The sequence below is a fragment of the Pezoporus wallicus genome, unplaced genomic scaffold (assembly GCF_028554395.1).
Source record: "Pezoporus wallicus isolate ANWC-B61680 ecotype Strahan unplaced genomic scaffold, APGP_CSIRO_Pwel_v1 contig_4238, whole genome shotgun sequence".
NCBI classification, from domain to species: Eukaryota; Metazoa; Chordata; class Aves; order Psittaciformes; family Psittacidae; genus Pezoporus; species Pezoporus wallicus.
The window spans coordinates 271,482-298,181 of NW_026637932.1; the positions used below are offsets into that span (position 1 = coordinate 271,482).

The window sequence follows — 26,700 nt, forward strand, 5'->3', positions numbered from 1 at the left end:
TCTTAGAATTCTTCTCTGAACACAGAAAATGAGTTTGCCAAATATATGTGTTGAACCTGCAGCTTTGGAAAAAAAAAGTCTCAGCCAAAAAAAACAACAATGTGCAGGTCCAGGTTGTGAAAGCAGTGCCCATAAGAATGAGCAAAAGCTTGTACCTGCTACCTGCTTAATCTATTAACTGGATAGTTTAACTATGAAGTAGCAACAAGAGGATTATGCCCAGATTACTTTAAACCAATACTAAGTTCAAAAGTCATGGGCAATACAGAAGGAAGTGGATGAATTATATCAAAAGCTTCTTGGACTTTGAATAAGAAAAAGGCAGGAACTGAATGTATCAGCATGCAAAGCTTTGAAGTATGGTCAAGTCAGAGAGTAATAATTTTGTAATTTTAAACAATTTTGTTTTCCATTAAGGGGAACTTTCATCTTTTATTTTATCCACTCTGAAACAAGCTGTTTGTATCACAGTATCAGGCATTGCCCTTTTAGAAATGAAATTTTATCTGTCAGATATGACTTGGAATATTAGTATCTACCCACATTCTCACACCCCATACATACTGGCATTCTCAAAAGGATTTTATGTAGAAAATATTTTAAGCCACGCTTACACAGAACAAAGCAAAAATCAACTTGTATCTGTTCTGTGTATAACATGGACTGATCTTAATGTTACTTTGAAGAACATCCATCACTTCCACATACTGCTTTCTCTGGACTTGCTGCAAACTCTTCTCTAGCAAAACCAACAAATACAGACTATTGCTATCCAAAATCACATGGATCATAACATGTTGTGTCTAATGGACAAAGATATCCTGCGTTGAAAGGCTAAATTGGCATACTTCCATAGGCTGGTTTGGGTAAATCCTTGTATTCATCATGCTTTGCTATTAACATCTTTTAAGTTTTCTGTCCACTCAGCATTTTGTATTTAATATTAAGAGACCTGAAGTAATTTACTTACACTTGTCTCCAAAAAGGCATGGTAAAGGGACTAAGTTGAAGATGGAGTTAAAAACAAACCAGGTACCTTTCATTTGCTATTCACCAGCATTTCTATTTAAGAGGTCTTTGCTGTATTTCAAAAAGGCAGTACTCTTGCAAGAATGTACAAAAAGACAACTTCACCTTCCTGCTTTTCTAAAATGTTTTCCCAAGGCAGCTGAAGGAAACCAGTAAAGATAGAAATATAATTGTTTTGATTTCAATAAAAGTAACCCATTTCACCTCTCAGGTCAGGTGTTACGGTGTGATAATGGCATTTAGATGCAGAATCATTTGTAAAGCAACAAGCATGTTTATAGTCTAAGGAACAGTGGTCCATCTCTTTAGCTGGCATAAATCAGCATAGTTTCACTGAAGCAAATGGAGTAACTCTGATTTACATAAGCCTAAGACATGGCTCTTTATTTCTCAGAACTACATTTTGTAATATCCTGAGGATACACTTTGAAATAAATAAATAAATAAATAATTCAGAGCCGTGTTATTCACCTGGCAAACTTGGCTTACATTGTTGAGCTAACACTTGAGCATACCCCTTACAGTAGGCAGGCACTGTCAGCTCACAATTTCACAGCAATATCAACAAATCTTCAGTTTGACTCAAGAATATTATGGAAACCATTTTCCCACCCCACATCTCTTATTGTGGAAGAAAATCAAATTGATACTTAACACAACAGTTTCTTACAAAGAAATTGGCCATTAGATTGACATCTCATGCTTGCAGAGAGCATGAGACTCAAAATCCTACTGTAATTAGTGTTTGACGAAGATGGAACACCCAAAGCAAGGCAAAAGTAAAGGAAAATAGAAGAGCTGTGCTACAAATAAAACTCGTTTATGCTGGTTATCAAGTGTTATAATTTAACAATACAAAAATTTTCTATACTAAACACCAGGATGTATGTGGGAGCCCTTGGTAATTCCCCTCAGGCCCTCTTGTATCCCATACTTTAAATTAAGGAGAGAGAAAAAATACATTGGTTTAAATTTTACAACAATTTTGGCCTGAAGCAAACTGCACATTTTCCCCAACACAAATCAGCTGCATTTAATTCCCCAGACAGCTGGCATGAACACAGCCTCTCCACAGGACACCTGAATTACGAAATTAGCACATTCAGAACTCTAAATCACATTCCATTACACTAAGCCCTAAGGTCCGACATTACAGAGAAGGAGAATAAATTGCAGAACTTCTCCTGAATTAACCCTCTTAGCACACTCTCAAAGTTAAATTGCCCTTTCCTCCCCTTTAAAGAGACATAGAAACTTAAACACTCCCTCCTGCCCTTTCTTATCTATTTCTCTCTTACCAAGTGGCACAGTTTATGGGACATAAATTGAACATCTTGTCAGAAACTCACATTTGTAAATTAGCCCATCACTATCAGTTTTGACTCGCTTAGGAAATTCGAAAGTTAATGTTTGTGCCTGGTCCTTCAGACAACACTGACCCATCTACTTCTCTTTTGCAGAGCACTTTATTGCATTACAATGGCACTCCTGGTTAAAAGAATCCCATAGCAATTGGGTTTTCTTTTGTGCAAGTTGCTGCCAACAAAGCAGTAATTCCTGGGAGAAGTGATGCAAGTTTGAGAGACTTTTACTTGCAGCTGTACAGCACTGACCTGATCTAATAAATACAAATTTCCCATTCTTGCTATGTTATGATTATGCTATCATTCTGTTGCAATTAGTATGAATTAAAGACCAGTGTTTCACAAGCTCAGTTTTTAAGCCAATATATGTGGACAATTAAAAAGATAATGAAATATTAACAGCAGGCCTTCAAGGAGGAAGAATACAATCAGAAAAAAAAAGGCAGTTGTGCTTTTGAACTAGCAAAGTATTATATTTGAAAAAAAAAATAGTTTCCAAGTTTTAGAGATTCTATTTAACATTAACTACTGAATACCAGTGCAAAGCTAAAGTATCTCAAACAGCTATAAAAATGTGTGTATTTCCTCTACACATGCATTCCAGTGTGTGGAATTTGGTGCTTTCCACTGTACACCTCACAGCATCTCCTGGCCAGTTCTGCACATCTGGGGTAGCCAAGCTGCATTCAAGGTCTCAATGCATTCATAAGTTTGAATGTGCCTTGAGCTGAAAGTGTAATCAAGATTCTCTGGTGTTTACAGGGAAGTTCCATCATTTGTCCATTCCTTGCTTCCAATGACCTCATTTTGCAGTTTGATAAGAAAGGGACTGAGTTGAATCATTACTGGCACACCCAGTACTTGTTACTTGAAACTCCCTCACATCAAAACAGTAGCAATATCTGCATGGAAATGCGTCTGTGCTCTTGAATCTGCTCTCTTCCACTTCTATTGCACTGAGTTTCCATTCATGCTTTGTCACACAGAAGATAATTTTTTCAATGGCGACATTCATTATTTATCTGAAATGACTTCTGCTGTGCTAGCTCTCACCAGTCAGTGTTGTCTCTGCTCTGAAGCAAGATAAAGCTATGCATTGCCATTGCACTCGTTCAACTTCCTTAATTAAACCAATTATTTCTGAGGACTTTTTACTACACTTACATAGAATGCATCTTTACCTCTTATTTCTTGTTACAGATATTGAATTACTATTATATGGGTTGACAGAAATCCATGAGAGCTATGACAACGGGTGCCGTACCCGTTGAGGGAAGTTTCGTTGCTTGGAGAATAAGCAATGACCCAGTATTTTGCACCAAAGCCTTCCAACTTTGCAAAAGATATTTTATAAACAACCTGTGTACTTTAAATTCTGTTTTAAATAGTAGATGTAAAGCTTGTGATAAACAGACTGAAACAAATCAGTTATGCTAAGAAAAACCCCTGGCAGCTAAGATGGGAATTTTGATCTTTTATAAGATCGGCAAGGGACTTGCAACATATTAGTGGAGTAATTTGTTTAAAGATGTCTGATTGAGGAACCAGCCCTCATGTGAATACAGCCTAGAGAGACTCCTGCTTAGGCTATGAGTTATGCAGGGGACTGCCAGGCCCCTTGTCTTGCACTAGTTCAAGAGGGGGAGGTGTCAAGCTCTAGAAATCAGTTTGATGACACAGAAACTTTTGCAGCTAGGCAGCAGGTGCATAGAGGCCTGCTGAACTTCAAAAGCAGATAAAACAGGATGTATAGACACAGCCATTTAGCACTCAGAAAGCAATCACATAAAGGAAGAGGACAGCCACAAAGGTTCATATATCTCACATACCTGGGGAAAAGTAAAAGATCCGTGGCAGTTTCTACGTTGTTTGTTGGGAATGCAACATGAAGGGCTCAGAAGAGGCATTGCTTTACTTGAGGGTCTTATGTTGCCTTTTGTAGCAGGGACTGTGGCCAAGCCGCATCTGCACTTCTACCTGCTAAGGAAACCAGATGAATTTTTTTAGGCTCACACCACATTGTAAGCAAGGGGTAGGTAATGCATGCACAAACTTTGCATGAAAAGGTTAAAAAAAAGTCATCTCCAATATCAATAAATCCTATTGTAGCAGAGAAGAAGAAAGAAATATGGTAAAACAGTTGCATGAGGAAGGCAGGCATCTCTCCTGCCAGTCCATCATCCCCAGTGATGCTTAAGGAAAATGGGTACTGAGTATTAGTTTTTAGAATAGAGGAATTAGACCATGTTGTTATTTGGGCTGTGTTTTTTTCAGTGAAAACTAAAGGCATGGAATAACTAGCAAAAACAGACTTAGTTTAAAATGTGCATTGTTGGGTATTCCAAGAAAGGATTCATAGAATCCAAAGAACTTAATGAAAAATAATAACCACCACAGAGAACAATTTGCAATAAGTGAAACAAAGAGAAAATAATGAAAGCAAACTGGATTCAGTCTAATCTACTGAAACTCAACTCTTAGCTGACTGAGTACATGATAATAGAAATAATTAAAATTACTGATTGTATGTGGGACAAGAAAATAGCAATAAAGAGTCCTGAGCAGAAGAATGGGAGAAACAGATGTTTTTGCAAATATTGTGTGTTAGGCTCAGTGAGGGTACAAAAGTGGCAGAATATTTGAATATAAATAAAATATCTATCGTAAGCAGTGTTTCCAGTTCTTTCCATGGCTTTTGCTATCCTGTTAGTCAATTTTGTGAGAAATTTGCCCTTGGGCATACTTTTTGCCTTCTCTGTCACAATGCATCGATTATACTTCATGCTGTACAGTGACACTGGCTTGTGACATTGTTTTATGCCATATTCTGTTATTATTTATAAAAAAAAATCCTATAAAACATGTTTTAGAGACAAAACAACTTTAACAAATTAAACCATGAGTTCTAATTCATAGTGAATGTTAATGTCTTATATTAGTCACTGCTAGGGACACTGTAGGATTATAGAATTCCAACATGTTTTCCCTCCACCCTGCACAATTCAATCATTGTATCTTCTAAGTCCATGGTGTGTGTCAGCTCATGCTCAAGAAGCCAGCAATGACAGAGAATTGAGATGCGCTTCCTTTTTGCATTCTTTATCAGCCTTGCTTAGGAGATTGAATATTCTTTACTGCAGTCCAGTAGCTGTGAAAACACAATTGAGTATTCAGTAAGCATCTAGCTAACGCTATTTATGAAAAAATAATTCAAAGAATGACTACAAGAGGACAGTGTTCAGCAGGAAGACTAAGAGTCAGAAAGCTTGGGTTGTGTAAGTGATTCTGCTATCTGCTGTTCTACTCATACCTTCTTCTGTATTAAGTTTCTGACATCGGGATAAGTATGAGGGAAATTACTCTGAAGATATATGTTGTGACAGATCATTATTGCCATCAGTATATGTCTTAGGAACACTGCAAACCAACTCTTTTGCCAGTTGAAGCATTTTTTATCGCTACAAGATGACTTTGCACTCTATCTCTTATTCTTCTATATTTGGAGGGAAAAGTACTTTCTTACTTTTAAAATACAACTGAATAAGGTATTGATAAAAGTATTACCTAAACTATGCCTCTCTACTCTGGGGAAAACATGGGTGAATTCGTTTATCAGAATATAGATCATGGTTTTTTAAGAACAGCATTTACATGGAAATTGTTAATGGGAAAACTTACCCATTCAAAAGTATAAATCCCACCCTCTGCAATCTAGAAAGCTTGAGGGATGTCCCTTTCTCTCCAGAGAAAGGCAGACTTGCTGGGGATGTGATCTTAACTGGTCTCTAATTTGGTAACATAGATCCCTAACATTAATAAATAGCAGCAAAGAGCCATGATGATGATTGATGGATGGGGGCATCTGCTATATGAAGAAACACTGTGAGCTGGGACTATTCAGCCTGCATGAGAGGCAGCACAGGGGGATCTAACCAATGTGTATGAATATCTGATGGAGAGAGTTAAAAAGTTGCAGCCACTCTTCCCAGTGGTGCCCAGTGCAAGACAAGAGGCTATCTGCATGAACTGAAATAACAGAAATTCCATTTGAAGATAAGAAAAACAGCTTTTTCCTTGTACAGGTGATCAAATGTAGGAACAGGGCATTAGGAGTCTCCAGCCTTGCAGATATTTAAAATCTAACCTACCATGCCCTGAGCAACCTGCTCTAGTCTGAGCCTGCTTTAGGAAGGTATTTGCACTAGGTGATCTCTAGAGGTCCCTGCCCACCTCAACTATTCTGTGATCCAGAGGCCAGAATTTATCATGCATTTTTTTAAAACTCCCAGAAATTTCCCAGGCTGAAAACAAAAATCAGACTTATTGCAGCTGTAAACTTTTGTGATACTTGATCTTTACCCTGATCAAGTCCTCAAGTTCATAACGAGACATGCAGACAGCACATTAATATCCTTTCCTTAGAGATAATAGCATCTCCTAAAAGAAAAATATTACCAAATACTGCTTGGGGATAGCAACTGTATTCAGTGAAGAGATACACAAAATGTGGATGAAGATGATGAATTTTGCTGACAATACATAAATAAATGTATTGCCTTTTCAATTAAACAAGGAAAAAATCCACAATAATTCATTCTTCCTTAGCCAGAGAACTCATGAGCTGTCTTGAAGGAAGATCTTGAAGGATCTGCTGTGATCTGCTCAGACATAGAATGGAAAGTTTCTTCATTCAGACAAGGCAAGAAGGGATGAGAGTGAGAGAGAGACTGAAAGACAAGGTGTCAAATCCTACAAAATTTGCTATCACAAGAACACGAGATAACTGAACAGTCTGAAACATGACACCCTAATGTGTCAGCTTCTATGGGATGTGTTACAGACTCAGCTTGCAGAAGGCTGTGTATCCTGTTATTTTTAAATAACTGCAACAGTAGCAGCAAGGCTAATTCATCACATTTACATAAGGCATCAACAGAGAGCAATGGTGCTGGGAAGATGATTATATTAGTCTGGAGTATTCAGAAAGTAACTGGTTGTTGGTGCAGTGGCCATGCTGCGTGCAAGACCATACAGATTCCCTGGCGTGATCAAACATAAATGATCCCTTGTTTGGGAACCTGACCTTGGGCAGCACCTAGCTGTACCAGATGGGGTCAAGATCTGCAAATAAACTAGTTTTGCTCTATTTTTGCAAAATAACCTAAGGTCTTCAGATAAGATTGATGTATTCGCCTAAGTTGAGAATCAGTATGAGGATATTCTTTAACACAGTATTGAAGCTTGACCCTAGCTGTCTCCTTTGTACTGTGCCATCAGTGCCAAGAGAATGAAGAGTTATTTCAGCAGGTCAGCTGGAGATTTCTTTGATGTAGGCAGAGTTATGCCACCCACAGTCATTGGGAATATCGCAATGTGTGCCCAAAAGAAAGGCTCTGGGAAGGTGCAGCATGAATTGTGATGGTATAGCACAGCAGGTTCAGAACGATCTCTCCCATGCAGCACACTTTAAAATATCCCTTAGCTTCCCTGTGTGTTCTAGGGATCATCTTTGAAGAGAGGATTTTGGGGAAAGTCAGCATTAAGCTCACTTTTTTCCTTTTTTCACCATGCACTTAATATATTGTGGCTAGATCATAATGTCATCCATTCACATGAGCTTTCTATGCAGGTACTGTATATTAAGATACTTAATGAACAATTCTAATTCTATTGTTAGAAAATTTAGAGTACCCCAGATGTCTAAAGATGTCATATACATAATTTGATAACATGTTTAGATGGAATAATATTCTCTTGTTTTATGAAGATAAAAATGAACAGGTCCTTCATGATTGCTCTTTAACACAATGTACGATTCTACCTTAGCTACAGGAAACATTGGAAACAGCTAGTGTTAAAAATCTTTTTTACCAACTTTTTTGTTAAACTTTAAGACAGGAGCCCTGCTCTTTCTTTTTCAACAAATGAGTCTCATAAGACTATTGGGTAAAGCAGTTCAACCAGAATGATGTAATATCCAGGATGTTTCCAGGCATAAGTTCAATATGACTACATTGTTCCTTATTTATAAATATGTCACTTTTTACTGGCACAGCTTCACACATTCTTGATGAGAGCTGCTCTTTCCTTGGCAAAGCAACACAAATTCATTACACCACCATCACAAGATTTCAGTGAATAGAACCATCTTTCCATGACTCAAAGTTTTTACTCAGAGATAGAGCAGATTGAAGAGATAAAGCAAGGAAAAACTTCCCTGAAATATAGGAAACTAACTGCAAAAGACATAGATTTAGAAGGGAATAAGAAACGTATATTTTCTGTGGTGTGTTGTCTTATTTTGGAAAGAGTCAAAAATCTCTTGTGGGTTTGTCTCTGATCCCTTCAAATTATTTTGATGTATACTTGTATGCTTAAAATTATTTCTCCTCCCTTTTATTGTGCTGTCAAGTTAATGGATTCATGTGTCACTTTCTATTTTCATTACAATTTCTGTCAGGAGCATGAAAAACCCAAATGCCTTAGTAATTTGTAAACTACCACAATGTACTCTCTTTGGCTTGACCTTGTCATTATTGTATAACTTAATTGGCCAACTATTCCACTTCTTTTTCTTTTCATAGCCTTATTATAGTGGAAAATGAGAAGAGACTTGTCATTGACCAGTCAATCAAAAGTATACATCATTTAGAGATGAAAATAACAACCTCTCAATTAATTTCATAGAATTAACACTCATTATGATAAAAGTCTCCTGAGATAAAGATTGAGATCAGGACTAATAAGCAGACGTTTAGCCATTCCTCTGACAAAGCCTGTAATAAAATTAGGAAATGGAGCAGTTTAATTGAATCACAAAATTGCAGTTCCATAGTTTCCCCCTCAGACTAGAAGATATTTAAGAGACCCTCATTTTTCTCTGTACAAAGAATCATAGCACATCTCATTTTTGGTAGTTCTGTTGGCTGAAGTATAGATTTGGCTGTAATTTCAAAAATGTCTTTCCCAAGATACCTGATGACATTTTCACATTTTGGACTACCTCACTGATGGGAAGCATAATCATTTCACTATTATGTTGTTATTTCGTGCAATGGTTTTAGTTTTCCTCACACAGTTTCTATCTTTGGATGGGGTAATTTTAAACTTAGTAAGGAAAGGATAGTCTTTTTTTTCCTTTTTTTAACAAGTGCCCACAGGGTTTGCAACAAGATACTCCATGCTCTACTACAACAGTAACAATAAGAGAAATAAAATAATTAATAGATATGACATAAACCCGTGCTCCAGAACTTGCCATAAATCAGTGAGGTCTGGGAGGGGGAAAGCCACTGGGGAAGGCTGCCTTATTATTACTATGGAAGTATCAGAAACTAATAATTTAGTACCTGATTTAAGGTAACACAGGTTTCAAAATGAAAAACTCTTAAAGACAAACTTTTTATTTCTGTGAAAAGGAACACTTATCAAAGAATCAGTGATTATGACAAGAAAGTATAGTCAAATATAATTATGAATATTTGTTGGTCCGGTATTCTGGACAAATATTTATGATTAAATATTCTATTTGAAACTAATAGTTAAAATTGATTAAACATTATTATCATTCAATTAATTTTTTTCCCTCGTAACTTTACTTGAGACAGCTTTCTCTCCTACCTTGTAAAAAAACTGATGCTTCCCAAGATACTCACCAACACTTCACCTACTATTCTTTGGTCTTCACAGGCTACCTCTGCAGAAAGCCACAAGCAGAAGAGAGAAAATGGATGCAGTTGTGACAGCAAGTCAGCTGACCATGCCAATTGCCTGATGGATACCGGATTAGAGCACCCAGGGTAGGGAAACAGTGATCAGGTAGGAATTACCTTTTTTTCCCCTTCTTTTTGATCTCAAGTCAAAGAGCACAGATTTGAAATGAGAGCACGGCCTTTGGAAAATAAGCAACCTAAACCTGTCATACACTACAATAGTTTAAGATTACTAGGTTCCACATTATTCTTTCTCACTCGAACAAATCAATTTACTGCTTGACAAATAAGCACATAATGCAAAATGCCAACTTACAGATTGGTATCCTTAAAGAGAGGTTTTATTGGCAAAGGACCGTATTTTGGTCCTGCATTGCAGATCTCAGGGCAGAAAGCTTTGTTTATACAGGATATGTGACCAATTATATCTGGTACACTACAGAGAAACTACAGATATGGTCCAATAGGACTGGAAATGTAAGTATTCAGTTTGTCATGCCCAAACCAGAAACAAAACTGTCTGATTGGCCACAGGCATGTCAGAATAGTTATAAGAGATGTATAACAAAAGTTTAAAAAAATTTTAAATAGAAAGAGTTTTTACTATCTTGAAATGCAGGAGTCTCCAGTGCTCTGTGTCTAGAAATTTTAAATAATTAGCCAATTTTGATTATGGTGTTGAGGATACTTAGAAAAATTAAAATCTCATTGATTAAACTTATTAAAGTTGCATTCCAAAAATCTAACAATAACTTAATAGGAAGACAGGGGAAAAAAATCTGCCTTTAATATAGAGGTTCTAGAACTGTTTTGAAGAGTGTAATTAAGGTATGGGAGGAAGGCGAATAAGTTAAGCTGTGTCTTGAGTGTTGTCTCTTCTGTTGTATCGGTATAGTATGGCTGTAATATAGAAAATGCGGTCTAAATTTCAATAATTCATACTCTTTTTCATTAGAAAACAAAAAAGTCAATTTAAAAACTTGGTAAAGTTTTATGAAAACCAGAGCCCCACAATAACTTTGACTCTGAGTTCCAAGGTAACAACCATTTCCTTGTCGTTCTTTTTCTCAATAAAAACAAATTTTAAAATTTAAATCTTTCAAACCTGAAGAGGCCCTGCAAACAAACAGGAGTATGCAAAGCACTGTTCCAGGTTGGATGTCTGTCATTCAAATCACTGTCATGCCACAAGCTACCTCGATATAATCAGAAAGGAAAACAGAGATAGTTAGATGGGTTTACAGGATGATGTCTGTATGAGTGACAGATGTTTGTGCTCTAACAACATTATGTTTTATTATAGAACAATTGCTTCTAATAGCTTTTACGTTTATGTTCAGGGTGTTGCAAATTCACGTCCATACCTTAAAAAAAAAGGAAAGAAAATAGCTGAGAAATACTATGTATAAATTAGTTCCTCCCCTTCCCCAAATAAAAGCTTTCTTTTTTGCCTTTTTTTTTTTTCAATAGAAAGTAATTTGGGCAGCTGGTGAACTGTGGAGCTCACCAATCTATGAGTTCTCAAAAACACACAAACTGTGTCTTCATGGTTCAAGGAAGAACCGACATTACGCCCAAAAGGATTATCAATCACCAACTGCACAATATCATCTGTTGTAAATTGGGAGCCTGATTAATAACAGTGATTCAAACATAGTCCTTGAAAATTGTGAACTTTATTGACTGACTGGACTGGTGACTTTCTCTTTTCATGTTGTTTGCTCTCAATTTGTGGTGCTTTCAGTTACCGATACTGTATACTACTATTTCTGTTATGATTGTTTTCCACATTATAGAAAGTCAATAGTGAAGTGCCAGGTGAAGCAGGTAAGTTTTTCATCAATCGTGTATAAGACTTGTTGCCCTACTTTTGATTTTTTTTCCTTATTCATCGGCGAATGTACTGCACCTCTGTTTTCCTCTCTTGTCATTGTGGGAATATCTAGAAAACAAGGGGAATTTTCTAAACCCACTAATAAAACAGACTTCGAAGTTGTTTGCCTTTTTAGAATTCAATACTTTTTCCTAAAGTATTGAATTAATATTTTTGGAGGAGTTCTTTTTTTTAAAAAATAATAGTTTCAGAAAGGTTGATTTCCATATTAGCATACACATATAAATTACTTTTAACCTGACTTCAAGTACATTGAATTTTGTATATTTTTCAAGTGATAAAGTCAACCTATGGCTGAAGAAAGGGACCTTGGTTTCCTATACCTCAATCATCCACTACATTTTAAGAGCTCTTTGAAAAGGAGCAGGTCCCACTTAACCTGTTTGAGGTTTTTGTTGTATTTAACTTGGTATGTTCTGTTGTTAACTTGGTATGTTCTGTTTTTAAATCCATCCTATTTACTTAGTCTCGTCTTGGGAGTATACCACCAAATTTCTCTCTTGGCTGGTTTGGATGATCTAGACCTTGTGTCCACAGGATTCCAAAAAAACATTTTTCAAAATAATCTGGCAGAGATGACCCTTGCTCCTGAGGTAATATATTCAAACTGTTTAACCTGTTAAGGAAGTAACACACTCTGCAGAACCCCTTGTAATTATGAAAAGTGCAAGCCCGTTTGTTATCCACAGAGCAACAGTAAATCTATCCTGTAGGTACTTTATTCCCTAGATCAGCTTCACAACAGCCCAACTGTGGAAGCTTTATTTTTTTATGTGCTTCTTATGTTAAAGAGAGAATATAAGTTAAGACTGTTACCTGACACAATATTTACTGCCACAGTTTTTAAAACTAGTGAACATATCACTAAAACCTTGCCGTGCACAAAAAAACCCAAACCAACCACTCAACCAAAATAAAACCAAAACCAAAACCCGCAGACCAAGCTGCATCTAATTTAGCATCATAATAACTAAATTAATAGATAAATTTGAGACTTTCTGACAACCAGAGCTCATGAATGACAGTTGGCACCAGTCTCTTGAAAAAAACCTTTAGAATCATGACCTGGTGGCAAGGTGTACCCTAAAAGTAGCAAAGCAGGTACTGGAGCAGCAGCCAAAAGTCCATATCAATTTTGCTGGAAGGTTAATGACATGTGTCCATGAATGACTTTTATAAAACTAAAATTGGTTTAGCATAGATCATCCCTGTTATGTTCAGTTGCTAGATACTATTTTACTTGTGAAAACTTAAAGGCTCAAACTTTGTTACTATTATATTTAAATAAGATTTGCCTTTTTCCTAGTTAGACAAGTTATTTTATCACTTAGGTGATTTGAAAACAGAGTCTGCTGAAAAGCAACACCCACACAATTGAGAGTGTAATGTAATCACCTCAATTTTGCAAGTGTAGTTGCTTTCTGCATCAGCTGTGTTGCTGCAAGATGGGAGGAGCTGGGGTCTGTGCATGGTATCAGCATCACAAAACTGCTCTGCCCACCTATTTTGCCTGATAGCCCCCAGAACACATCCTGAGGCTTTATCCTGGCATCCTATTTCTGCCCTCCTCCAGCCTTGACAGGACTCATCCCAAAACCTCCAAGGCTGGTGTTATGATGGATTGACTTTGGTCATATATTCTTTTCTTTATTGAAATAGAAAACAAATACCTAAATCTGTATGACATCTCTATTGCTGTCCTCCTCTAACCTAATCACAGCAACTCATTACATCAGAGTTTTAGAAGCATAGCTCTAGATTACAATGCCTGTCAGTTTTCAAATTATGTTTTATAGCTTAGTGTTAAACCTCTTCCAGAGGCATGGTTAAAAGACAGTTGTTGACACGCCACAAGTTAACACAGAATTTCACAGGAAGGCATTACAAAGGCACACATGGTACAAGACTGTATAAGACTGTATAATAGAACCCTGTAATTATTTAAGAAACACTATTGAAGGACCTTTACCCACTGGGGACTCAATTGTGAGCAGACTCTCCCTGTGTATCAAGCTCCTCAGTGAAGCAGTGGAATAAAGAGAGAATAAAAAATGCTGAGTGCCTCACTGATTTGTGGAATCTACTGGGAAGAGAGAGAGGAGCCCCAGGGATCTGTAGAAACTCCAGCAACTTTTAAAAGCTACAACAGAGAAGTTTGCTTTTTCAAAAATTCAGATCCATTCCCAGGAGACTAAAGGGATGTCTTCCTTGGAAGAGCACTTTCTTCAGCAGCAGGAAGCCATTTGCACTCCAGCAAAGTGAAATACGGACTAGTGTGCTTTATGAGGAGGAACATTTGTCAGGGAGAAATTGTTAAAGACACATTCTCAAGAGTGGCATTCAAAAGAAGTGAGACCTAGAAGCAGAAGTCTTAAGAAACCTCAGTACAGCAGCAAGGACATATCTAGGAAAATATAATTTGCTGGAAAATATTCCCAGATGTGTGGCATTTTGAGCAAAGAGCTAAACTTTATGGCGAACCCTATAGCATCAGTGATTTAGAATAAGATTCAGTGCTCCCTTGAAATCAGTAGGAGATTTCTGCTGCATTCAATAGGCTTTGTTTTGCACCCATGTGGAATGGAAAATTCAGAATGCAATTTGTATCTTAAGGTATGCAGTCAGGGGAGGAAATGCACTGCATGCAACAAATCAATCTGCATCCAGTCCAGCTGCCGCAGAAGAAGGAAAAGATATAGCCAGAATGACAGCAGGCAAAACATCAGGCATCTATGGACAGACAAGCAGGTGGGCAGCATCCAGGCAGAGTCATTGCCAACGGCTGTCCAAGGAGCACCAGCCAACATCACAGACCTCTAGAAGCAGAGCAACAGAAGCATGGATAAATGAAAAAAGTAATATATTTTAATACAAGCAGCCATACACTAGCTAGCATGACAAATCAAGGGGGCCGGGGTCTATTCTGGCAAGATAAAGATTGAGGATGACTGGACCTGCCCTACTCTGGGTGCCATTCTGGTAGTATGCTCAAGGCCAGGGTATTTCAAGTCCATAGCAGGGTGGCTTAAGAAAGCCATCTCTTCTACCCCTTTCTGAAATGTTAGCGATTAGGCTGGCACTACACAGAAGTTCCCAGTCTTGTATTGCCACTTGGGTGCTCACTTTTAACTCAAGGCATCTACTTGTATCCACTGCTCACTGAGGAACACTGAGTCATTGAGTCTCTGGCATGACTTGAGTGAAGAAGTCTGGAGGCTGCAGGTTGGCTCAACTGGACATGCTGTGGCAGGAGCTTGGCAGAGCTCTTTCACTCTCTAGTTTATTCAGGGATGTTTCTTCCTCCTCACTGCTCCTCCAGGAAGCCTTGACCTCCCTGCTGTGCTCTCATCTCTTAGCAGTCACACACAACCACCACCACACAGCACCAGTACTGGCTTTAGAGGGAAATATAAAGCAGACGGTTCTGTACTTGTCACAGTGAAAGAAATTCACTGCTATGTAGACAATACCAGCAGTATCATTAAAAAATACCAACAGGGACATTTACATTTATCCACACGGCTAGCTTATAGCAACAGGTTTAAATGGGACTGAAGTGACATCCCACCTGAACATTCAGAGCTTTAACGGAGATGCATGGACAGCTTTCATTTCATGGCTATTTGTGCCATGTGGGGAGTTATCATTGCCCACATTTCTGTGTAAGTCTAATTTATTTACGATATGCAGTAGGAAATATTCAGCTTGGCAATTCTAATATGCAGTCCCCTACAGTTCACGCAGTTCATTTTTTTCTAACTGGCTGGAGTTGCCCTCCTGCTGTATTAGCCTGATACTGCCCTCCTGCTGCTCTGTCCACCTGCTTCAAATTTATTTCCAAACTGCATCACTACTGTAGGATCTTCTCCCCAAGGGGAGCGACTTAATAGGGTTACTCTTCTTGATGTACTCAGATTCTTCTGCACTAAGATTTGACTACTGACTATGCATTTTTTTTTCATTTTCCATTCGTCAGCTGAAGATAAAAATCCTCCAGCGAAAGGAAGATGCCTTAATGGAAGATACTTTAATCCAAACCCTGAAATAGGCACATAAGAACATGAGTCACATGCTATTACAAGTTATGATGTAGTATTTATTTCTTCTCAATATAAGAAGCAATTGAAAAATATACCATGTAATTGTTTTGAAGTAGATCCCAAAGTAGACTAACACATAAAATGGCTTCCCCTTTTCCCCTTCTGGAGCAAACCTGTAAATTTAACAGAAAATGATAACCTATAAAATATTTAAACCATTACATAGAATAATATCCCTGTTATAGAATTCCATTGAACAGTTTAAGCAATTTGTAGACAGGAATTACATCTTTATTAAACCTTACACAGGAATTTCTACACAATCTTACTGGTTTCAGCCTTATTAAATTGTATACCACCCTTCAATATGAGACTGAAACACCTCCAATGCTTCAGATATCCTTTCACAGGTTACAAACGTAAATTTGTTGCTACCTTCTTTTCTTCTTCTAACCTAAATTACTCTACAGCGCTTTGCAAACTCTTACAGATTTGCTGAGAAAACAATTCCTCACTATCTCAAAATGACCATTTTTCCTTGTAACACATGTTGGTGTGCACACAGATGATAGAGGGAAAAGTTTCTTATTTTCAAATGCAACTGAATAAGCTCTTACTGGAAAATTAAGGATTTCTGGAGAGAATTCGGCAGAACAGATGTATGCTTTCCCCAAACGAAAAACACGCATCTGTTTCCTAGAAATCTAAACAATAACAGCAAAGCAGTCACACAAACAAGTTATGTTTAGGTTTTGTTTGTGGGGTTTTATTCTGGGTTGTTTTTTTTGTTTGTTTTGTTTTTCCTACAGATGGTTCTTATTTTTATACAAATGGGGAAAAAACCCACAGCGAAGTTTCTAAATGAAGCAATGAAATTCATTCTTATCAATGAAATTTAAATGGTTTGCAGGATAAAATTGTTCCAGACAAATCTGCCCAAATGTACCTAAAAACAGTACAAAAGCCTTCCTTATTAAAATGCTGCCTTTCAGCCTCCTTGCTTCCATTTAGTCACAGTCTGATCTCCTTATCAATTCATTTTTTCCATTTCTGTTACCTGCAGATCATTTTGCCTTGCTCCTATAACGTGGATTTAGAGTTTTCTGTCAGGAACTGATATGATCCAGAGCAAAACCTTTTAATTAGATATTCCTGTTCCATGCTCAGAGCTGACAGGAAGGATATGATTTTTAATGTCATGAACAACATTTCCCCCTATCCCCGTAATCATGCTTTGCAGTCACTAAAAAGTGAATTGACAGGAGGGAGTTCCCTAGAGTATCAAAACTCCCCCATCCAGAATGGCAAAACACCTTAATGTAATTAAGTATTAGGATTAATTTCCTAATCCTTATATTTTTCATTTGTCCATTTGAAAGACGGATCTCTAATTAAATTTTGCTTTGGTCACTGTAATGAGAACAATATCCTCTAGAAGTCCAGCCACAGTCAGCCTGTGTGGATAGCAGTGATAAGGCTGGGTAATTGCAGGATTAATAACTGGCCTTTTATTGTGTCTGAAAGCAGCATAACAGTATATAGACTTTCCAAGTAACTTGAAAACAAAGCCACATTGTACAATATTGCTACCCTGATCACTTTTTCATTTTTTATTTTTTTTGCAAGCATGGGAACAATTGGACTACAAAGGTATGATTGTTCCTAGGTCATATTCTCCTCTAGGGTTTCCAAAAAGCAAGCAATGCTGCTCAGGCAGCTCCAGTAGCTCTGTGACAAAGTAGAACAAGTTTCAATAACTGCTGTTATTCCTCTTCATTTAACAGTGCAGGCCACAGGGTAACTGTTTAATGTGCTAGCCAGTTCCCTGAACCTCTTGTACATTTGCTGAAACATGAAGCATTTTCCTAATACTTTGAGCTTCTTGAATAAGTGCAGGATTTCAAAGTTAAAAAATAAAAAAGAATAAAAAATCTAGGGACCAATGTTGTACTGAATAATCCAGCTCTGGAGACAGATCTTCTGCACAGGAGCATCCCTTCTTTGTGGCTGGGACACTTCACCCTCAATTAGGGAAAAGTACCTTTTAATAGAGATGTTCCCCTTTATGTATAGGTAATGATGCTGAGAAAGTGGTAGGAGCTAGGAGCCAGGCAACCAGTGTGCTCAGCTAAGCTGCTATGGATTTTAATTAATGTGCAGAATAGAATGTAGGCTTGGACAGTTTATCCATGCCATCTGGTTACCGTATGGATGCAAGTGAAACTTGAACCTAATCTAATAGGTATGTAAATTGTATGAAAGGAGCTGGTAAAAATCCCTACATAAAACAAACTTGCATTAAACAGACAGGTGGAAGAAGAAGTTGCAGTAGTTGCTCAGGCTGCTGTGAAATCCTCTTGCACCATCACGGGACCAATGGGGAGTTTGGCACTGGCTGCAGAACATCCTGCCTGTCTTCCACCCTACTCCCTACCCCGCTACCTCCTAGGTGCCATTCCCATAAAAGATTTGTTTTCACAGCTTTTTCTGCAGAAAACATTACCTTCATCTTCACCTTCCTCATGAAATCAGATCTTTTTTCTCTCTCCTGAACAGGCCTTTCAGTAGCTATGCCACATATATTACCCAACCTAAAGAACTTCATAACAGATGCTCAATAGGCCCAAATGCAGGGCTGTCAATCCACACAGAACTGCATGGGACAGTGTTAGGATCTGGCTTAATCCTTCTGATATATAATTAAAAAAAAAAAAAATAAATACCCAAGAAGTCCTATTTTGGTAGAATAGACCCAATTTGCATCAATGTAGCAAATTTGTCAATCCACAGGAATTCAAAAAACAAACAAACAAAAACCTCTGCAAAACTAAATGAACTTAAAAATTTCACTGTTCGGCTTTCTTTTATATCACATTTAGCTCATTCACCCTTCCTCATCATCTTTAATTTCCTCCTCCCCACCTCCCAGTGCAACTATAACCTGCATTAGGAGACTTCATGTATACCCTTCTCAAAGACCTTTAACAACAGTCTGAGAGAAATTAATGCTATTGCTTTTCATTTAATCTTCAAGCCATATTTTCACTCTGATCTCTTTCTAAGATTACTTTAGTGTACATATTTCCAACATGAACATATACCTAACCTCAGCCAAATCCAGAAATTATGCCTCTCATCCAGTATCTGGAGTTCAACTGACTACAGAGACTTAGGTCTCTTCAGGACATGATTTCTGTGACATTTTTGATTGGCAACAGAATTGGCCAACATAAAAGCTACCGAGCCTTTGTATATTATATCATTTTAGGTATGGAGAAGCATAGCCATTTCTTCCATATGCATTAGACCTGTACACTACTGTAGATTAAACTGAGTTCAAACAGACTGATATCTTTGAAGGTGGATGTTTGTTAAATCCTGAACAGACTTAATTTCAGCATTTAGAGATACAGAGTACTAGTATTATGCCTCTTCAATGTGGCTTTTTGTATTTGCTTAATAAAAGTAAACCTCTTAAATACAAAAGTCAGCAATGTGCCATGAGGGATGTTTTGAGGCAATTTTTAAAATAAATTTTCCATTTTACAAATTTTATATTTTCCATAGGAAAAAAGATCAAGAGCACATCTGAATTCTAGTAATTAGATCTCTCAACCAAAACAGAAAATCATAAATGACAACTTGTTTGGTTTTGACAGTTCTAAGGCATTACTGCTCTTCTGAAAGAAAACAGAGATGTGCTGGAAGACAAAAAGACATCCAATAATTTAGGAATGAAGTGTTTTAATTGTAGAGTACATGACCAGTCAGCGAATATATGTCAGAAGCATGTATGTGTCTACAAAAGCCCATACATACAACTGATAAAGGGAAAGAGAAGTCTATTCTGTTCTCAAATAATACAAGATCCAAATGTGGATTTAGTAAGAGATATTACTTGGACTACACTGCATATCCTGAAACCTCCTGAAAAAAACATGCAGTATTTCTCCTCTAGAGTCTGTATATCTCCACAACTCAGAACAGTGCAGCTGGGGTTGCTCATCATTGTGCCATGGAAATAATAGCAAAGGACTCTTCTGTTACTTTGTGAGAACACTGAAAGGTTGACTAATTTCTACTGATAATCTCTGTCCTGACATCAGACACTGTTGTTCCACCCCACACCCATCTGCAGTGAAATAAAATTATAGAAAAGAAAAAAAAATCAGAAAAGACACATGAGCACTGAGGCCTGAAAATGTTGCCTAGTTATGAAAGATTTTGCCATGCTTATTAATCTTTAAACCCTTAAGCAACCTTTTTATTTTTCTGTTTTAAATAGTCAGAAGTCAGTCAAGCTGCACAGCACCAAGGGTGTGTGCTGGCAGAAAATACACATCTGAAATTCCTTTGTAATCTAAACACAAACACACACACTGCATTTTTATGTTTTGGGGTTTTTTTTTTAAGCTCAAGCTCACAAATACCGCATATGAAGTTATGGATTAGAAAAAGTACTGCAGCATCTCAGCTTTTCCACACAGGAAGAGAAGCATCTTTTCTCCACTTTTATGAGTGACATGATATCTTGCTTACGCTTCCTACCTTAGTAGTCCAGCTGTGAGATCCATAAAGCAGCCATTGAATCTCTTGCCTCTTCCTTTAGGTGTGTCACAATGTGAAGCTTTCTTCATGTTGCCCATATGCCAGCAGTCTTAAAAAGGTGCTCTTGCTCTGCTGCAATCATCTTTGCAACAGACAGTAAGTTGATTTCAGGAGAGCTGCTCACTGTTTCAGTGAGAACAGAAGCAGGTTCCCCCCACAGCCCCCTGTTAAAAGTACTTAGCTGAAGGAACAGACAGGTTTTTTAATTCCTATTAAGAGTTCCTGGAACTAATGCTTGTGCTGATCAGATTCTCCTAATTAAAAACTGTCAGTGTGAAACAGCCTAACATTTTTCTGCAGAGTGATTTGGTAAAAAGATGAGGCAACGTTAAACAGCGAGTGCAATGTCATCTCTAGCAAGTCTATCAGAATTGCATCATTTGCTTCAGCTGGGGGTAGAATTTTTTTCTTTGCCATGTTCAGCATCATGCACAATAAAGAACATGAGTGTCCCAGATCTTTATTTTCTTTCCATGACCACTATTCAGTGTGGGAGTTGCACGTATGTCCTTGACGAGACTTAAAATTTAGAATAGTTTCATTTGTTGCCAGGAGTTTCCAAGTTATTTCACAGACACTTATTCATATTCCAGCTACCTAAGCAATCCTGGTCCACTCTACTGCAAGGAAGCCTTCTCCAAAATAACCAGATTAACCGAATATCCTCATTCTTCCTGTTTGGCAACATTGCCAAGTACTATGGAATCATATTCTCAGGATTAAATGTTCCTAAATGTTTCTGTATCCTTGTCCTCCTCTCAGCCACTGTGTACAGAAAAACAAAATACTCCTGCAATGGTTAAATTCTTCTGTGCCCAAGGAGGGAAGGAGTAGGATTTCAAGATACATTAATACCTCCTCAGGGAAAATGTGTTAGGTACTTGGACTCACTGTTAACCTCAGTCCAAAGGAGGAGCACTTAATAAGCAGTAGTTAGTGGAGCCGCATAGTGGAGCTCACATAGGCGAACAAAGAAGGTAAGACTTCCACATTTGAGTCAGATGGATCTATTCACATCCAGATGCCTCCATGACAATTACAGCAGAAGTTCACTCCAGGCAAGGGCTAGCTAGTCATACCTGAAAGCCTTTTGACTGCAGTATCAGGTTGCTGGCAGGAAGCATTTTAAACCGAAGAAGTAAACACCAGGGGAAAGAAGAAAAGATCAGTCTGAGCCTCCCAGATATTCAGAGGTCGATATGAATTTCCAGGGCAGGACAGCAAGTGAGAGAGGAGGCTGTGACCATGCTGTGTGACAAAGGCGTTTGTGAGAAGGGGCAGGGTAGATAGCAGTGCTGCCTCACTAGCTTCTCGCGCTGTTACAGTGAAAGCATGTGGGAAGGGGAAGCATGGTGCCAGAAAGACAAGTACCATCCTCTCTCCTGTAAGTAGATCATAACAGTTCAGAAGCCAAACCTCTTTGCACTGCATCCCTTCTTGGAGGTGCATGAGGCTACAGCCAAGCTCAAAGAAGTGAATGCATTGCAGAAGTGAGTTTTAACATGTAGAGGGCCCAGAGAGAATTAATAATAAATAAAGTACACCTCAGAAAAGAAACTTTGAGTTACATGCAGCTATTTGAACTCAGTAGGAGTAGTCTGTTTATAACTGCGAGCAGAAAGTGGTCCTGTGGGCCCAGGCATTTTTGGTCCTTTATTCAAAAATACAATATCTGCTTGATAATGCATACACTGTTTTGTCATTAGTTGTCAGCACGCCTCCCAAAACAAGTTGTCCCTCTGTGGTTTTATAATCATGGGAATATTCTCGACAGCCCTATCAAGCATGTTTTATTCTGGCTCCAGACATCTCTGGAAAATAGCCTATTGAATCGCATCGGAAATCAGGGCAGAGTTGACTTCCTGGTGGACTCCAAACAATCCAAAGGCTCTCCTTGGAAAGCACAGCCTGTGCTCTGTTATTTGCGCAATGCCACACTGCCCTGCAGCTGGGGTAATTGGCTCCATCTCAGCAACTCCACCCCCACCGAAAAGGGTGAGGAAATAGCCATCTATTGTTCCAGGAGTTTATGCAAGAGGGGTTTGGTTTTCTGTTTTTGTAAATTATTTTAGCCACTACTTGTAAGAGATAACAGTGACCTGGTTGCTGAAATGCCGCCTTATTTCCCTATTTACCTCCTGTTAGCTACAATACCAAATCACAGTGGTGTTTACCTGGCAAGCAAAAGTGGAAAAAATGTCTGTATGGGACAGCTTCTTACTACTGTGAGGTGTCTCCTTGACATTAAATACAAAACAAAAAGCAAAAAACCACAAAGCAGAAAACAAGAACCCCAACAAAATCTCCCCTTTTCTTATTATCATATGAAAAAGGAAAAACATTTTCAACTCTGAGGCAGTGCCAAATGGTTCAGCAGATTTCAGAGACTTGAAGACACTGACAGACTGCAACTCCTGCTGTTTACCAGAGGGATTTAAGAGGTTCTCTTTCTTAAAATAGCTATATTTTTGTCTTCCTAAGGGTCAAAACTTGCCACTTCCACACTGCTTTCTGTAGACATTTTAACCATGCCACACTCAGCCATGTCAAGGGACTGTGAAGAGACTCTTGAGATTCTTCTGTCTGAGGCTAAATGGGAAGGATTGGTTGCACTCCTGCAAACATTCCCACCAGAAACACTAAACTGCAGGGGAAAAAACGCTTCACATGGGGTGTTTCACTGCACAAAAAGCTCCTTCAGCGTATTCTCATGGCAATGTATCAAGCTGGATAACATGAATCATATTTACCTTATATGATGTGACATTGTGACACATGACAGAGTACCTAAAAAAATCATTACGCCTCAAGAGCTTATAACCCAAATGGAATTTAAAGGCGTATTAGTCAGTTATGCCCACCCCCCCCTCCGCTATTATCTGCAACAGCGGGGGACTCGCTACGATGAATCAGAGCTTAGTGATTCTTTCCATGTGCACAGGAAACACCGATTAATTGGAACAGTGACAAAAAAGTCTCTTTACCTGGTAAACAGAATTCAGCAGTGGGATTTTACTTAATGAATAGTATACAGTTAAGTACTTCGATCTGTGGAGGTGAGAGGTATAGAAAGCTGATTAGGTACCTCATATCCTATTGCTTTTTCATCTGCTGGAAGCTTGATATTTTTAGCAGTCTCCTCACACAGTAGTCACCACAACTGCCAAGTTTTATGTCATGCCGTAATGCAGGGAGATACTTCCCCAAATTAAGAGAGAAACAAAATAAGAATAGAGATCCTTGCTCCATCTGGTTTTCCCATAAATATTCCATTTCCACACACTGGACACCTGCCATCCCCTAGTCCCTCATCTGTTCACTCTGTCCCACCCCAGCAAGTTCCTTGCTCAGCTCCTTACCCTGCATTAGGAGATCCTTGTGGGTCTGGCACAGCTGGCAGTAAATCAGCAAAGGCCCTGACTACTTTTGCATTAAGCATGCTCCGGGGCTTACTACACATTGCACTCTGGGGCATAGTTCCACTACAAAGCATACTGGATTTAAATTGTTTACCTATCTAAGCCTTAATTTATGATCTCTACAAATTCCTGTAAAATGAAAGAACCTTTTATTTGTACCATCTTTATTAAAAAAATACGGGACGACTATCAAGGGCACAAAATGTTTCTGGCACCAACAGTTCCTGCTGAAAGCCAATGAGACTTGGACATAAATGTCTTGTTTATGCCTTTGAAAAATCTCTTCCATAGTCTCATCAAGACTAAAAACCTACAGAATAAACTCTGAATTCAAATACTGTCATCAATGAAATAAAAGGATTTACAGGACATGTGGTGGCAGAAAGCTAGATTTGACCATAGGAGCAGCCAGCAGCACTAGCAGATATTAACTGGCCTGTGTGACCTTGCAATGATGTTTAAAAAAATTATCTGACTGCAGGCTTGCAAGAGAAAAGAGGGAATGAAAGATACAGGGGGGTGGGAGGCTACCTAGAGAACACTGGTTGGGTTCAGAGAGAAAAATCCATCATTAGGATTTACTCCATGCTTTAAGGAAACAAGGCCACTTCATGTTGTCCCAGGAGGTGATGCAGGACTCAGGAGGTGATGCAGACCATTGCCTGAGGGCAGGAAAACAAGCAAGAGGCTTCTTGGCAAATTCTCTCTAACATTTAAGGGTTAAGGGAGTATCTAAATATAAAACTTTTCCAGGAAAATATCCAAAGGCAGCTGAGGAGAGTGACAACAAATGTGACCATATGTGGGGAAGGCAACTGGTCAATTATTAAATAATGCTAGATCAGCTTCCCTGGAATTTCATTCAAATTAATGAAAAAATAATGTTTTCATCAAGAAATTGATGGAGTGATATTAAAAAAAAAAAAAATTAACCCCCCCCAAACAACAAAACCCCCAAATACACACACACACACACACACACACAAATCATCCTTATTTCTCAGAACTTAAATTTTTATTCTTTCTACAGGGGAACTGTATGTGTGAGTGACTAATAACAATCCAGCCATCTGAACTTCCCTCAGAAAAACTCATGTTAATTCAAACTGCACAGGAAAAAAAAACAAACCCTAACCAAAACTACATATATTGCCTGCCTCAGAGCATTTGTGAAAGTGTTATGATCTGCAGAACTGTCATGCACTGTCAGCAAACAGCAGACTTTAGAGCACCTTTAATGTTACACCACAGTGCTGTTGTAGTTGATAATTAAGATAGTTAATGTGCAAGCTGGCCTTTAAGTGTTACACTAATCAAAATAATGAATTGCTTTTGTATGATGACCCCATAGCTGTATCTTACCGCTCACCGGACAGAAAGAGAGTTTTTTTTTAACAGTTCCTGGTTGTGGCACTTGTAATTGTGCATTTCTGTGGTGGTAATGAGAAAGGGCATGACTTACTATCCGGCTCGTATAGAACCTGAGCATACAGGTGATCTACACAGATATTATCTGAGTAAGTGTGGCTCCCACAGTATCATATTCAACCTCATGGTCTTCCAAACCCAGAGGCAGCATGAGGAATTCAGTCCTCTAGCATTTCTTCATTACTCCCGCAGGCACACAGTGTTTTCAAGCCCTCTTGTTAGTAATATTTCTCAGCTATTTAGAGAAGCTGCTGTCCCCTGTGCCTACCTTTGTGTGGATTTATGGGGCATAAGGAATCAGGGCTGATCTGCTTGGCCAATTGTTCAAGGGTAAGTGGGAATTTGTGTTTTCCCCCCCACTTACCTGTGCTCTGTGCTACACATTCAGCAGCATAAACAAATTCAATGTATTCAGCTTGCCAAGAAAGATTAGTACTTAAGAGTTGAAACCAGGGCAGATTGCATTTCAAGCTGGTTTCCCCTTCCCCCATTTTCCCTTTGCCTCCAGCTTTTTTCTTTTTTTTTAATTATTCAGGTTAGAAATGAAATGCAGTGGTTATATTATGCTAATATCAAACTCATTAACGTTAGGCAGAAAAAATATAGGAAGTAGCCTGCCAAAAGCTAAGCCTTTGCTTTTGCATTCATCCAGTAAAGTTCATTGAAATGGGAATTCATCCCTTTCCTCTGGATTAGAACTAAACTCCTGGTGTATTTAAAGAGCTGTATAAGGGATACTGGCTCAGATGATGCTCCTAGAAAAGTAATATTCAATATTATTGCTTTATTACAATTTTAGTTCTGTGACCTTATGTAGAAAATGCGTCATCCAGGCTCAGACAGGATCTAACCAGGAGCTTTGTCATGTGTACCAGTGGCCGGGTAGGTGTGCCCCAGCTGACAGTGTCCAGCATTACAGACCTTAAACTTATTAAGAAATATGTTATTACCATTAAGTACAACTACACTAGAAGTACAAAGATAGATTTTTTCCTTGTTTCAAATTCCTGTTCCATGAAAATCCCTGGTTTCCCTTGCCTGTATATTAAAAAAAAAAAAAAATAAATACAATAACCTTCTAAAAATACTCTTTTTGTGCAATTAATCTTTCTAGAGTTTAGGACTAATTTTTGCAGACTTAAAACAACTGGGCAGGATGTGGCTCCAGATTACTGTATTTAATAAAAGGGATAAATACATCCATAA

General features: G+C 38.2%; 2 long non-coding RNA genes across 2 annotated transcripts; one reads left to right on the forward strand and one right to left on the reverse strand.

Moving 5' to 3' along the window:
* Positions 1-4,175: 4,175 nt before the first annotated feature.
* LOC130598660 (uncharacterized) lies at positions 4,176-12,063 on the forward strand. Its single transcript, XR_008972048.1, has 4 exons — positions 4,176-4,203; positions 4,339-4,429; positions 10,096-10,211; positions 11,576-12,063. It is a non-coding gene; the product is annotated as an uncharacterized LOC130598660 (long non-coding RNA).
* On the reverse strand, positions 5,331-21,747 carry LOC130598661 (uncharacterized). The gene is made up of 3 exons (XR_008972049.1): positions 21,727-21,747; positions 20,588-20,729; positions 5,331-5,541 (listed from the first exon to the last, which is right to left on the reverse strand). It is a non-coding gene; the product is annotated as an uncharacterized LOC130598661 (long non-coding RNA).
* Between the last annotated feature and the right edge of the window lie 4,953 nt (positions 21,748-26,700).